This window comes from Acinonyx jubatus, chromosome D1 (assembly GCF_027475565.1).
Source record: "Acinonyx jubatus isolate Ajub_Pintada_27869175 chromosome D1, VMU_Ajub_asm_v1.0, whole genome shotgun sequence".
Classification (NCBI taxonomy): Eukaryota; Metazoa; Chordata; class Mammalia; order Carnivora; family Felidae; genus Acinonyx; species Acinonyx jubatus.
The window spans coordinates 43958022-43972974 of record NC_069390.1 but is presented as its reverse complement, the minus strand read 5'-3'; positions in this window follow the sequence as shown (position 1 = coordinate 43972974).

Genomic DNA, 14953 nt, shown 5'->3' with positions numbered 1-14953 from the left:
AAGAAAAAAGGTAAATTATACTACTTCAAAATTAAAAACATCTGTGCTGCAAATAATACCATCAAGTCAGTCAACCCATAGAATGGGAGAAAATATTTGCAAATTATATATATGATAGGGGACTTTTATCCAGAATATATAAAGAACTCTTACTGCTTATAATTAAGGGCAAATTACCCAGTTAAAGAATGGGCAAAGGATTTGAATAGATATTGCTTCAAAGAAGATATACAAATGGGCCATAACCACATGAAAAAATACTCAGCATCATTAGCCATTAGGGAAATGCAGCTCAAAACCACAGTGATATACCACTTCATACCCACTAGGATGCTATAATCAAAAAGATACAGAATAACAAGAGATGGAGAGGATATTAAGTCAGAACTGGAAAACATTGCTGGTGGCATAAAATAGTACAACCACTTTGGAAAACAGTCTGGCAATTCTTCAGAAAGTAAAACATGGACATATCATAGGATCCAACAATTCCACTTATAGGTATAAATCCATTATAAATGAAAATATCCATCCACACACACGTGTACAGGGATGCTCAAAGCAGCATTATTCATAAAAGCTAAATAGTTGGCATAACCTAAATCTACATTGATGTGAATAAACAAAATGGCCATCCATTGCAATGGAATATTACTTGACAGTAGAAGAAATGAAGTCCTGATACGAGGTGCAACTTGGATGAACCTTTAAAACATTACACTGAGTGAAAGAAGCCAGTCACAAAAGACCACACATTGCATATTTATATGAAAGGTCTGGAATAGGCAAATTTATAAAGATGGAAAGTAGATTAGTGGTTGTCTTGGGCTGAGGGATGGAGGAGAGGACGATGGAGAGTGATTGCTAATGAGTATGGGTTTCTTTTCATGATGATGAAAATGTTCTAAACTTAGATTATAATGATGGTTGCGTAATTCTGTGACTACAGTAAAGTCGTTGTTCACTTTGAATGGGTGAACTTTATGGCATATGAATTATATCTCAATAAAGATGTTTAAAAAATAGAATACATAAGAATCCAAAGGAAACCAATTCTATCGAAATAGTTATCAGAATATTGAAAAGCAAATATGATACTGTAAATATGTGCTTTAAAAAATTTTTTTTTAATTTTAGGGTGAGGGAGAGTGTGTACACAAGTCAGGGAGAGGAGCAGAAGGGAGAGAGTTAAGCAGGGTCCACACTTAGTGCAGAGCCCAACGAGGGCTCGATCCCATGACCCTGAGATCATGACCTGGGCCTAAATCAAGAGTCAGGCGCCCAACCAACTGAGCTACCCAGGCGCCACTATGTGCTTCTTTATTAACGCATTAAATTATAAGATATAGCAGTAAATCTATTAGCTACCATAATTTTGAAGTAGTGATGAATGGACATGATATTTTGAGATATCAGCAACAAACGTAAAAGCAATAAGAAAATGTCTGGTTTCTATTGGTGAAACGTCTTAAGTACTGCTAATAATACTCTATGGTTTCTTGTCTTCAGTGATGATCAAAGGACTACATGGCACATTTAAGCCAACAAATGGGAAGAAGTAACAGGGCAGAGGTTGGGGAGATCCTTAATGAAATGCTAACTTTCAGTGGCCAATGATGTGATTTGTTTCCCTTCCAACTTCACTGACACCCTGAATTCTGTCTGTAGACCCCCTGGGAGCTTATCAAGAAAGGTAGTGAAAAGCTGGTTGAAAATCTTGGGGCATCTGGGTGGCTCAGTCAGTTAAGCGTCCAACTTTGGCTCAAGTGATGATCTCACTGCTCGTGTGAGTTCAAGCCCTGTGTCGGGCTCTGTGCTGACAGCTCAGAGTCTGGAGCCTGCTTCAGATTCTGTCTCCCTCTCTCTCTGCCCCTCCCCCATTTGCACATGCTGTCTCTCTCCCTCTCTCTCTGTCAAAAATAAACATTAAAAAAATTTTTTTTAAAAGTCTATGCCTCATGACTTAGTCCAGTTCTCTATCTAACCCTACTCTTTTTTCTCTTTTAATAAAGGGGAATAGGTAGAAAAGACTGAATTTTCTAAGTTCTAAAAAGAGTGAGACAGTTCTAAAAAGAGAGGGACCTGAGGTTTGCCAGCATGGGAATTTCTACAGAAAAAAGGATTCTGGTTATAACCCTCCCCTTCCTACTCTGTCCCAGCCCTCCCCTCTCCCCAACTAAATGATGCTATAATGCTTTTCCCTTTCAACAGAAGACCGTTGATTTCAAGAAATAATTGTAATTTAGAGCTCTAGAGTGGAAATGTGAATTTTGCAGTTTTCTGAGAGGGAATATTTTCAAGAGTTTGCCTCTGAATGCCTGGCAAAGCAGAAAAGCTGCTCGCAGAATCTGAATCGGTGGGAAATGGTGGGTAACCAAGTTCCCATCACTGATTCTAGATTTTGCAGAAATTTAGCCACTTTTTGATTTACAGGGAAGTTTACCAGGGCATGCCATCATTAGAGACAGCTACTAATATACTTGTGGTCACTAAGAGGTGGGATGGAGGAAGACAGTCAAGTTTGCCTCTGTTATATTCACACAATAAATATCAGATGATTACAATATGTATACACAAAAATAGTAAATATTTTTTAAGAATGAGAATAGGAGGTGTGACATTTCTTCCATTATTTGAAATGTGGGGCAAGGAAGTTTTTGTGTCCTCATGTGAACTGTGCCTTCTTTCCAAACCACTTCCACCAGGTAATATGATACTGCCTGATAGAGTAGTACAACCTGGAGCATTGATGGGTGCCTGAGTGGCTCAGTTGGTTAAACGTCTGACTCCTGATTTCAGTTCAGGTCAGGACCTCACGGTTTGCGGGCTCTGGCTCCTACGATCTCACAGTTTCTGGATTTGAGCCCCATGTCAGGTTCTGTGCTGACAGTGCAGAGCCTGCTTGGGATTCTCTTTCTCTCCCCCTCTCTCTGTCTGCCCCTCCCTACCCCTCAAAATAAATTTTAAAAAAGAGAGAGATTGGCCATTAAGACTGGCAATCACTTCAACACTGGAACTTAAAAGTTTAGGCACACCATGATTTTTCTGGGTTAGAGAAAAAAGGATGTGTTTTGACGATGGGGTTTTGTAGTTTTTTCTTTCATCAAAAATTCTCTGGGCAATATACTTTGTGCACCAAACCACTAGAGTTATAATGACAGAATATATAAAATTCACATTATCTGGAAAATCCAGGTTGAATAGCCATCAAGGGTATAGATATCACAAATCAAAAGGATTGGAGTTGCAATAAAAATGGACAGGAAATGGGAAAGGTCCAGAACAAGATCATTAGTTGGGATTCCAAACCAAAGCAAGATCATGAGGTCAGATCCTGGCAGTGGAGGTCCAGAGATCCAGATACACACTCAGAACAAGGATTAAGAAAAGACACCAGTCAAAAACCAGAAGAGAGGCAACCAGATGAGCTCAAGGCTCTGGGGGATGAAGGTGGGTAGCTGAATACCCAGGGCAATGCTCCAGTACCTGGAGCTCTCCGGGGTCTGATAGAGAGGGATTCCCAGGCAAGATAACACACTTGAGGCTCCCTAACAGCTTCTTCCTCAAGTCTGAAGATTGGTGGATTCTTTATTTTTTATTTTTTTTATTCTGTTTCCAACAACTTTTTTTTTCAATATATGAAGTTTATTGTCAAATTGGTTTCCATACAACACCCAGTGCTCATCCCAAAAGGTGCCCTCCTCAATACCCATCACCCACCTTCCCTTCCCTCCCACCCCCCATCACCCCTCAGTTTGTTCTGTTTTTGAGAGTCTCTTATGCTTTGTCTCTCTTCCACTCTAACCTCTTTTTTTTTCTTCCCCTCCCCCATGGGTTTCTGTTAAGTTTCTCAGGATCCTCATTAAGAGTGAAACCATATGGTATCTGTCTTTCTCTGTATGGCTTATTTCACTTAGCATCACACTCTCCAGTTCCATCCACGTTGCTACAAAGGGCCATATTTCATTCTTTCTCATTGCCACGTAGTACTCCATTGTGTATATAAACCACAATTTTTTTGTCCATTCATCAGTTGATGGACATTTAGGCTCTTTCCATAATTTGGCTATTGTTGAGAGTGCTGCTATGAACATTGGGGTACAATTGCCCCTATGCATCAGTACTCCTGTATCCCTTGGGTAAATTCCTAGCAGTGCTACTGCTGGGTCATAGGGTAGGTCTATTTTTAATTTTTTGAGGAACCTCCACACTGCTTTCCAGAGTGGCTGCACCAATTTGCATTCAAGATTGGTGGATTCTAATTGGGACAGAGTTTAATCCCTACAAGGCTAACCTGCACCTGCAAATTGGAGGAGGGGAGAGATGGAACAGAAGCTGGGGAGTGGGGAAGGAGATGGAAGTACTGGCAGCAGCGGCTTCAGTTGTGCAAGATCCCACCAAATCAATATTTATGTGTGTGTGTGTGTGTGTATATACACACACACACACACACATAAATATTGAGTTACATATAGATAATAATATTAATAGCCACAGCAATAATAATAGCTGATGCTTATATAGCACGTGTTACTGTTGTTAGTACTTTACATATGCTAATTTATTTAATCTTCATAACACACCTTCTAAGTCATACCATTATTATTATGTTCATTATGCAAAAAAGGAAACAGAAGCACAGAAAAGTTAAGTGATTTGCCCAGAGTCACACAAGTAGTGATTGGTAGAGGTGGGATTTCGAAGTAGGAACTGGCTTCAGTCTTCCTCTCTACTCCATAGCCTTGTGTGTGTGTGCGTGTGTATGTGTGTGTGTGCGTGTACGTGCGTGCATGGATGTGTGTGATGTATACTTACCCATACACACAGGAGTATGTGTGTGTGAACACGTGTGTTTATATATGTATGTATACTGACATGCGCGCGCACACACACACACACACACACACCCATGTGTAGATACAGCGGTAAGCTGGAGGTTGTTTGTACTGATTTACTGGAGGCAAATGTGGACATCAGTGCTTTCAGTGGCATCATATCGGTAGCTTGAATTTGGTGTTGATGGGAGTATTTTACAGCATGGAAATTGCCAAAGGCTGTACACCAAGACTTTACTTATTTGAAGGGCTGACTTTACCAGAACACCACTGGGTTCACATATCGCATAGATATATTATAAACCACACAAACTAAAAATCCCCAAATAGAAAACAAAGTTTAAAAATACCAAAACTGCATAATAACTTTATTTTGACCTGCTTTCCTTCTCACTCAGAATGACTAAAAGATCAATTAAAAATATTTCTTTAGAAGATACTTGCTATAAAATGTTAAATTAAATTTCATTATAGGAAAAAATGCCTTGATACTGCTAGGTGGATAACATTGATAGGTCCCTAGAGCTGCTATGTTGCTAAAAGAAAAATACTGATTAAAAAAAAAAAAAGCAACCCTGGTATTCCTGGTGTTCCTGGTTGCTGTTTTTCGGTTAGACTGCTGATAGAGTCAGCAATGGAAAAGATACATTACAATGTCTCTCTTAAGGCTTTTGATGAAATGTGCCTATGGGTTGCTGCTGTGAATCTTAATATGAAACTCATTGCCTCAGATCTGCACAACTTTTGTTGTTTCACTTAGTACAATCCTCCGGATGTGGATTAACTTCCTTTGCTCAATATTTATTATTTCATTCACAATGAAATGGGAACCATAAGCATTTTAATAAGTGGGCTGTAAGGCTTCTAAATCTCACTCTAGCCTTAGAGCGAGCCCCATGTGCAATAATCTGTTTTTATAATTTCCTACAGTGAAAATTAGACCTAAAGAGATGTTCTTGCCACCTCATGCAACATGGCAACAGTAGGCAGCCTGCACCCTTGGCTCCTCCTGGCCAAGTGAGCGTCAACAGTGTGCACAAGACCAGAGCTGTGGCCAGAGCCAAGATGACAGGAACAGGTTCTGTCCTGATATTCCAATTGCAATAGGGTGGCGGTGATAGGCAATAATAGTACATGGAACTGGATGTTTCTTGCCTTAGCAAAGCAAAACATGTAAACTCTTCTAAGACTCATCTTACACTGATGCCTGGCATTCTGTATTTAACAAAAATGTGTTTTGGGTGAAATGGTTATCTGAACAAGATTCTGAGCACAGTCATTACTTGTAATCATGCTGAGAGCAATGGAGACCATGACTTCCCTCTGGGGCTATGACTGCAGCTCTCCATCTCAAAGGACAGAGCTGAACACACTAGGTTATTATTATTATTTCAAGTTTACATAAATAAAAAAGGGTCATTATGCATGAGTTGGAGGAAAGCAAAGCTCAGAGTAAATATGTTCATGTATTTCATAAACATTCATGTGTTTCATAAATAGTCAAGGAATCAAATCAAAATAAAACAGCACAACTTGATAGAAACATTATGCTGTTTTATCCCCAAACCAGTTGAAGTGAAACTGGTTAAAAACTTCATTTTCTCATATACTGCCTTTGGAAGCCCAAATTTATACCCCAATTACTCAGAAGCCCTAACATGCTAATGGCATATCCATTTATCTTGATAGATAAAGCTGTTGCAAAATCATTCATGAAGCCAGTTGGCCGGTGTTTTTTCCTTGCTTTATTGAACATAATGAATTGATTAAGATTGGGAAGATCTCATTACTAATGAGGAGAACCCTGCTTGTGCCATTTTAAGAAAACCAGAGAAGAAAAAAAGATTGAAAAGAGAAACAAAAAGCAAGCAGAGGATACTAGAGAATACAAGGTAACTAAACAGAGTTCAAAGGAACAAGCTTAGTCTGAATTTTATTCTTGCTGCCATGGGTGATGTAACTTAAACTTTTCATGGGAAAAGTGATCTTGAAATCTATTATTATTATTACTGTTACTACTACTATTAATTATGTTTTCTTATTCTTCTGTAAAGTAGAAAAATAGGGTAATACTTCTTAATATACGCATAGATATATAGGTGAGGAATTACCATAAAGATTGCTTTAAGCACTTTCACATTCAGAGTTCAGTTTTTTCTTTAGAACATCCATTATTTCTCTGCAAAGAGCAGGAGGAAATGTCATGGATTTGCCTGTCCTATGCTACATTATTGATATATCTGAGGTTAGATATCTCAACACAGCATACATACAATAATCCGAAAAGATATTGTTACCCACTAAGCCAGACATGCCTAGGAACATTTACAGCGAGACCACTCAACACTTAACAGTATGCACTCAACACTTAAAAATCTGACTTCAAGGATGCCTGGGTGGCTCAGTCGTTCATGTGTCGTTCTTTGGTTCAAGTCAACATCTCATGGTTTGTGAGTTTGAGCCCCACATTGGGCTCTCTGCTGTCAGTGCTAAGCTCACTTCAGATCCCCTGTCTCCCTCTCTCACTTCCCTTCCCCCACTCATTCTCCCTCTCTCTCTCCCTCTGCCTCTCTCTCAAAAATAAACAAACATAAAAAATATGATGTCAGTAACATTATTATTGGATCATTTGTATCCAGCAGATTTTACCCATAGTCATGGGTACTGCACTTAACAATTATTCTTTAATGGTTACAATGATATAATTTTTTAAGTATAATTATTGAAAAATGTTTAAGATAATTCTTTTGGATGCTTCTGGTGTTTAGAATCACACACTGAAGATCTTCTAATATAATTAGTTTTATACATACCATTATCAGTGTGTGGCAGGTACAGGAAGAGTAACCCAAGAAATTATATGCCTCTTTGAGAGTTCAGTTTAAAGTCTCTGTGCAACTGATTGGAACAGATCCATGCAAAATCATCCCAAAGAGACATGAATCCTAGGCCTACAGGAATGGCCTGTTATTTGATGAAAGAGGTGGTGAGTTGTGGAAGCATAGAAAAAGAACAGTCTCTAGGACAAATGGTGGTGGTGTTCATCCAAGTGGTCTCCTGGGAGACAGTGTCCTAGCCAAATGCCTCTGAATATTGCAACTCCACTGGCAAGGACATTCTCAAAGTGAACGTGGATCCAGGGAACTATAGCCAATGAACTTCCCATGTTTTCGGCTTTCTTAGCACAATGTAGGTATGCCTAATGTGGAATTGATACATCAGGCTATGACTGCTTGACCTACTTATTTGTTCATTCATTCATTCATTCATTCACTCATTCATTCATTGATTCATTCAGCCTGACCCCTTTAAATGTTGAATTGTCCTAATATCCCTGGTTCTGATTCTAGGCTCATTAAGCAACAGTGTAACTAGCATCTTGATTGTCTCCTTTAAAGAGAGCAGACTGGGCTAGTGGATGTGACCTGTTGCTGTGATATTTATTGCTCATTGCCAATTAATTAAGTGGCTTTTCTGGTTCAATGTAGTTTGGGCAGAATGAATTGTTAAAACATTAATTTCATTTTGTTCTCCATATATTTTCCCCCCACATTTCAGAAGGTAGTGAGGCTTTGTAATTCCTTTCCATGGGTATTTTGGCAGGACCAAAAATAAAAGCAGCTTCAAGTTAGTGGTTTTTCCCACCTTCTGGAAGAGCTAAGCTGATTGAACAGATGATGCTGGGTGTCCTGGAGAACAGAGAGAGAAAGGATAGAAGAGAAGTAAGAGGCTGCTCCAGGAGCTTCCCCAAGGCAGGGCAGGGGGAGATTTCAGAGCCTGAGAAGGTATAAGACCTCAGGGGGAAAAGGCTGCATGGAATACTCAGGGAGGTTGGATTCTAGTCGCTGAATACTACTGAGTCCCAAGCATCACAAAAGCCGCAGTCACCATTTTTGGGAGAACCCTTCAGACAATAGTGGGTGTCTGTGCAGTAACCACACCAACGATGCCTTTGCAAAGAATTACTTAGGTTGAATTTCCTCCAACTTATAGGATGGGGATTTGGAGTTCAAAGTAAATTGATTTAAAGAACAGAGAAATTTGAGGGGTACCTGGGTGGCTCAGTTGGTTAAGCGTCCAACTTTGGCTCAGGTCATGATCTCACAGTATGTGAGTTCAAGCCCTGCATCGGGCTCTCTGCTGTCAGCACAGAGCCTGCTTTTGGATCCTCTGTCCCCTCCTCTCTCTGCCCCTCCCTGACTGGTGCATGCTCGCGCGCTCTCTCTCTCTCTCTCTCTCTCAAAAATAACTAAGCTTTAAGAAAAAAAAGAAGAAGAACAGGGCATCTGGGAGGCTCAGTTAGTTGAGCGTCCAACTCTTAATTTTGACTCAGGTCATGATCTCCTTCAGAGATCAGAGCCTCCTTGAGATTAATTCTCCCTCTTTCTCTCTGCCCCTCCCCTGCTCTCTCTCTTAAAATAAATAAATAAACTTTTTTTTAAAAAAGAGAAACTTGGCTTTTCTGGAATATCTGAGTGTGGCTGAGATTGTCATCCATAGCCCATCAATCTTATGAGCTCAGTTAAGAGGAAATCCATGCTCAGTTTGCAAGAAAATCAAGTTTTTCAGCTGAAAAGCTGAGGGCCAGACATTGGGCTATAGTAATAGGTGCCATTTTGTAAGGACTCTCAGAATCTGCTAGTTGCCTTCACTTCATTTCCTGAAGTGAGCATCTACATAAGCGCCCAGCCTGTGTGCGCGCGCGCACACACACACACACACACACACACACACACACCTCTTTGCCTTTACCATATTTTGGTTTTTTTTTTTTATTTTTTTTCAACGTTTTTTATTTATTTTGGGACAGAGAGAGACAGAGCATGAACGGGGGAGGGGCAGAGAGAGAGGGAGACACAGAATCGGAAACAGGCTCCAGGCTCCGAGCCATCAGCCCAGAGCCCGACGCGGGGCTCGAACTCACGGACCGCGAGATCGTGACCTGGCTGAAGTCAGACGCTTAACCGACTGCGCCACCCAGGCGCCCCAACCTTTACCATATTTTGAAAGAAGCACTATTCTTAGACAAATTTTTATAATTTCTCCTAACTCTTCAAATATCTTTTAAATATTTATTTTTGAGAGAGAGACAGAGGGTAAGCAGGGGAGGGGCAGAGAGAGAGGGAGACACAGAATCCAAAGCAGGCTCCAGGCTCTGAGCTGTCAGCACAGAGCCCAATGTGGGGCTCAAACTCACAAACCTGGAGATCATGACTTGAGCCGAAGTCAGACGCCCAACCAGCTGAGCCACCCAGGCACCCTGCAACCCTTCAAATATTTAAATTATCATTTTATACAATCTATAAATAGCTTGCTAAAATAATCTCCAAAGTAACAAGATTTGCCTAACATTTTCCATAGCATCTATTTTTTTTCAACTTTAGTTTGAAATAATTATAGATTCACAGGAAATTGCAAATACAGTACAGGGAGGTCTGGCATACCCTTTACCCAGTTTCCCCCAGTGGTAACATCTTATACAAGAATAGTGTAATGTCAAATCCAGGAAATTGACCTTGGTACAATCAGTAGACTTTACTCAGATTCCTATTTCATATACGTGTGTGTGTGTGTGTGTGTGTGTGTGTGTGTATAAATGCCCAGGAGTATTGATTGTTGGTTCATGTGACAAGTATATGTTCAGTTTTGTAAAGAAATTGCCAAACCATTTTGCAGAGTAATTATACTGTTTTGCATTACAACCAGCAATATGTGATAGAGCCAATTTCTCCACCAACATTTGGTTTTGTCACTATATTTTATTTTAGCCATTCTCATAGCTGTATAGTGAAATCTCATTGTGGTGGTTTTAATTTGCATTTCCCTAATACCTAATGATGTTGAATATATTTTTACTTGCCACTGTATGTCATCTTTCTAGAAATGTCTTTCCATTTCTTTTGCCCATTTTCTAATTGATTTGTTTGTTTTCTTACTGCTGATTTTTGAGAGTTCTTTATGGCCCCTTACAGATGTTTGGTTGAGATATTTTCTGCAATACTTTTTGGGTTGCAAATACTTTCTCCCAGTCTGTGTCTTGTCTTTTCATCCTCTTAACGGCATCTTTTTGACAGGTTTGCTATTAAATTTTTTTTAATGTTTTATTTTATTTGAGAGAGAGAGAGAGAGAGAGAGAACAAGTGTGGGAGGGGCAGAGAGAAGTGGTGACAGAGGACCTGAAGCAGGCTTTGCACGGACAGCAGAGAGCCTGATGCAGGGCTTGAGCTCACAAACTGTGAGATCATGACCTGAGCCGAAGTTGGACGGTCAACCAACTGAGCCACCCAAGTGTCCCAACATGTTTGCTCTTAATAGAGCAGAGCAAACATTTTTAAGTTTGATGAAGTCCAATTTATCAAATTTTCTCTTATGGGTTATGCTTTCAGTATTATGTCTAAGAAATCTTCACCTAGCCTTAGGTTCCACAGATTTTCTCCTTTGTTTTTATCTAAGAGTTTTCTAGTTTGACATATTACATTAAATTTTTTTTTAACATTTATTTATTTTTGAGAGACAGAGACAGAGTGGAGGGGGGCAGAGAGAGAGAGAGGGAGACACAGAATCCAAAGCTGGCTCTAGGCTCTGAGCTGTCAGCACAGAATCTGATGTGGGGCTCCAACTCACAAACTGAAGCTAGAGGCTTAACTGACTGAGCCACCCAGGCACCCTGACATGTTAAATTTTAATATATGCTCCATTTTGAGTTAGTTTTTGTATAAGGTGTGAAGTCTATGTTAAGGTTCATTTCTTTGGCTATGGACATCCAATTCCTCTAACACCATTTGTTGAAAAGACTATCTTTCCTCCATTGAATGTTTTGTACTTTTGTCAAAAATCACTTGGTTATATTTGTGTGGATTTGTTTCCCTATACTATTCCATTAATGAATGTATCTATCCCTTCGCCAGTATCTCACTGTTTTGTTTAGTGTAGTCTTCTCATATCAGATCCATTTTTATTCTTTTATTTTTTTAAGCTTATTTATTTTGAGGGAGAGAGAGAGCAAGTGGGGGAAGGGCAAAGAGAGAGGGAGAGAGAGAGAATTCCAAGCAGGCTCCACACTGTCAGCACAGAGCCCAGCGTGAGGCTCGAACCCATGAACTGTGAGATCATGATCTGAGCCAAAATCAAGAGTAGGACACTCAACCGACTGAGCCACCAGGCGCCCCAAAATCCATTTTTAAAAAACATTTCTTGGGGCGCCTGGGTGGTTCAGTCGGTTGAGTGTCCGACTTCGGCTCAGGTCATGATCTCACGATTTGTGAGTTCGGGCCCTGTGTTGGGCTCTGTGCTGATAGCTCAGAGCCTGCAGCCTGCTTCGAATTCTGTGTCTCCCTCTCTCTCTGCCCCTCCCCTGCTCATACTCTGCCTCTCTCTGTCTCTCAAAATTAAATAAATGTTAACAAAAAATTTAAAAAAACCATTTCTCTGAAAAATAGCTATCTTTTTCTTTGAGTGCTTATATATGCCAGGCATTGCTTTAAGAGCTTCATAAGCATAAACTTATTTAATCTTCACAAAATCCTATGAAATGATAATATTTAGGCCCATCTTATAGATGAGAAGTTAAGTAGCTTTCTTAAGATGCAGATTTGGAACTCAGGCCCACATGCTAGCCACCATGTTTCTGTGCTCTCTGAGGTGAGCAGATTTTTATCTCCTCACAGAAATGCTTTTACTGGACTCTGCTCTGGCATTTTGTCACCAGCCTACACTGAGAGCCATCATAACGAACAGCTCAATGAAACTTACTGCACTTACTGGGCATTTACTGGGCAAGTTGATGAGGATGTGGTTCACTAGGTCACATGATGCCCTCTTTAGGAGGACAGATGGGAAAAATGTCTCTCAGATCTCAGTACCAGGAATAGATAGATTTCTCCTGAGTAAGTGGTTTGTTTTTATCTCTTGGACATGGTGAAATTGTATAAATGATTACATTTCCCACTTTGTGCTGGATGCTAAAAAGCTCAGAGTCAAATTTTCAGCCTATCTTTAGCAATGATGTGTACGAGATCTAATATTACGTATGACTTCATCTTACGTTTTCTACTCTAACTTTCTTTTCTCCCTTATTTCCTCTCTCACTCACTTTTTTTCTTTAGTCTTTCTAAAAATCAAAATATACAAGTGTGTAGTAGAAAATAAAATAAAATACAAAGCTTTTAACAACGGTAGCAAAACAAAGTGGCAGTCTCTGCCCACTCCTCCCCACCTGTGATTTCTGCTGTGCAGTGCCAACCATACTCACATCGTTTAGCTATTTTTTGTGGTGCTTATTCTGCCTTTTTTTCCCTTGACTTTTCAATTTAGGTATTATCTCATTTCCTATGGCATAGGGTAGGATTTTGCTTTCTCATACCACCCTTTACAACACACACCCTTCAGCTGCAACCATCCTCCCATTATAATTATCTCACAATTTTGGCTAAACTCATTTTTAGTATTTAGATTATTATGCCTATGGAAATACTGTTCACAGGTGAGCTGCTCACTGTTCGCTTTGTATCTTACATAATAGTTTTGTTTTCCCTTAGGTTAATAATTATCTTTTTTTAAATTTCAGTTTCATAGGGCAATCATTAATGTCTACTCAAGTACTCTGACAGAATTGTAAATTTCTCCTCCGTCAGTGTTGTGTTTGTTTGTTTGTTTGTTTGTTTGTTTTTCTCACAGACACCTATTCTGGTGCTTTCCATCATTCAGCTTAGGTCCGGACCGGTAGCTCTCTAGGCCAGCTGTCCAGCTGCCATCCCAAGACTTCCCTTTTACATCATTTTAGGAATTTCTTCTGCATCTCTCTTTTGTTGGATTCCTTGTTTGCCAGATCTCATATTTTCCTTTTGGTTTACTCACTTCGTTTGGTGGAGCTCATCCTGCAATAGCTTCCTGAGAAAAAGTTCATAAAAAATAAAATTTTTTGAGACCTAGCATGTCTAAAAATGCCTTTGTTTTAGCATCACACTTGAATGGTAGTCCGGGTATAGGATTATAGGTTGGAAATTATTTTCCCTTGGGATTTTAAAGGCATTGCTTCTTTGTTACCTAGCTTTTCACCTTGCTCTTGAGAAATTTGATGCTAACACCTCCTACTCTCTGGAAGGTTTTGAGATCTTCCCTTCCTTCCAAATGTTCTGAAATTTCACGTTGATACACCTTAGAACAGGGTCTTTTATCATCTATTGTGTGGAATGAACTCAACACAATGAACCCTTTTCAGTCTGAAAACACATTTCCTTCAGTTTTGAGAAATTACCATGTATATTCTTTTTTTAATGTGTGTCCTTATTTTCAGCATTCTCTCCCCTCCATTTTCTCTGCTCCCTCTTTCTAGTACTCTTGATTCAATTGTTGGATCACTTAAACTGATATAATTTTCTTCCTATCTTTTCTTTTTTTTTTTTCTTTTCTGGGAGATTTTCTTCACTCTGTCTTCTAACTCTTCTAGTGAATTTTATATTGTTAGCTTTTAAAGTTCTATCTGGTTCTCTGACTGTCCCCTTCCCCCATTCCTGGTTTTGTTTTGCTCTGTTTTTAAATGACATCTTGTCCTTGCTCTGTGGGTGCAGTATCTTCTCTTACCTCTCTAAGGATATTAATTTTGATGTTTGAAGTTTTCTTTTACATCCTACATGTCATCTCCCGCTGAACTCTTTTTGTTTGTATTTCACATTAGTGACTTTTCATAAATGGCTGTCTATTCATATTAAAGAGTGAGACACTTAAATGCCCCCCTGTGAATAGGCAGAGCTTGTTGACTGTTAGGATTCACAGTAATTTAACATATCTTTTTTGGGGGGGAGGGACCTCCAAATGTCATTATGTGAAGATCTTTTCTCTTAAGCTAGTCAGTCAGTCAGAGGAATTCTTTTGCATGGGAGTTTATAAAGTGGCTTCTAGCCTTCTGGGAGCTTATCAGGTGAAAGGGACTGGAGGGTGGGGGTGACAGGAGTTCATCATTCCTTATAGAGAGTTTCATTTAATCCTCTGTCTTCCACTGTGTCTGGTGCACCAGACCTAGAGCCTTTGACCCAGCCTCTCAAAAGAAGAAACTGCCTGGCCTCTTTTAGGGTGGTGAAAGGGTAGTCACTTGGCTGTGCTGTTGCAAAAAAGATCTA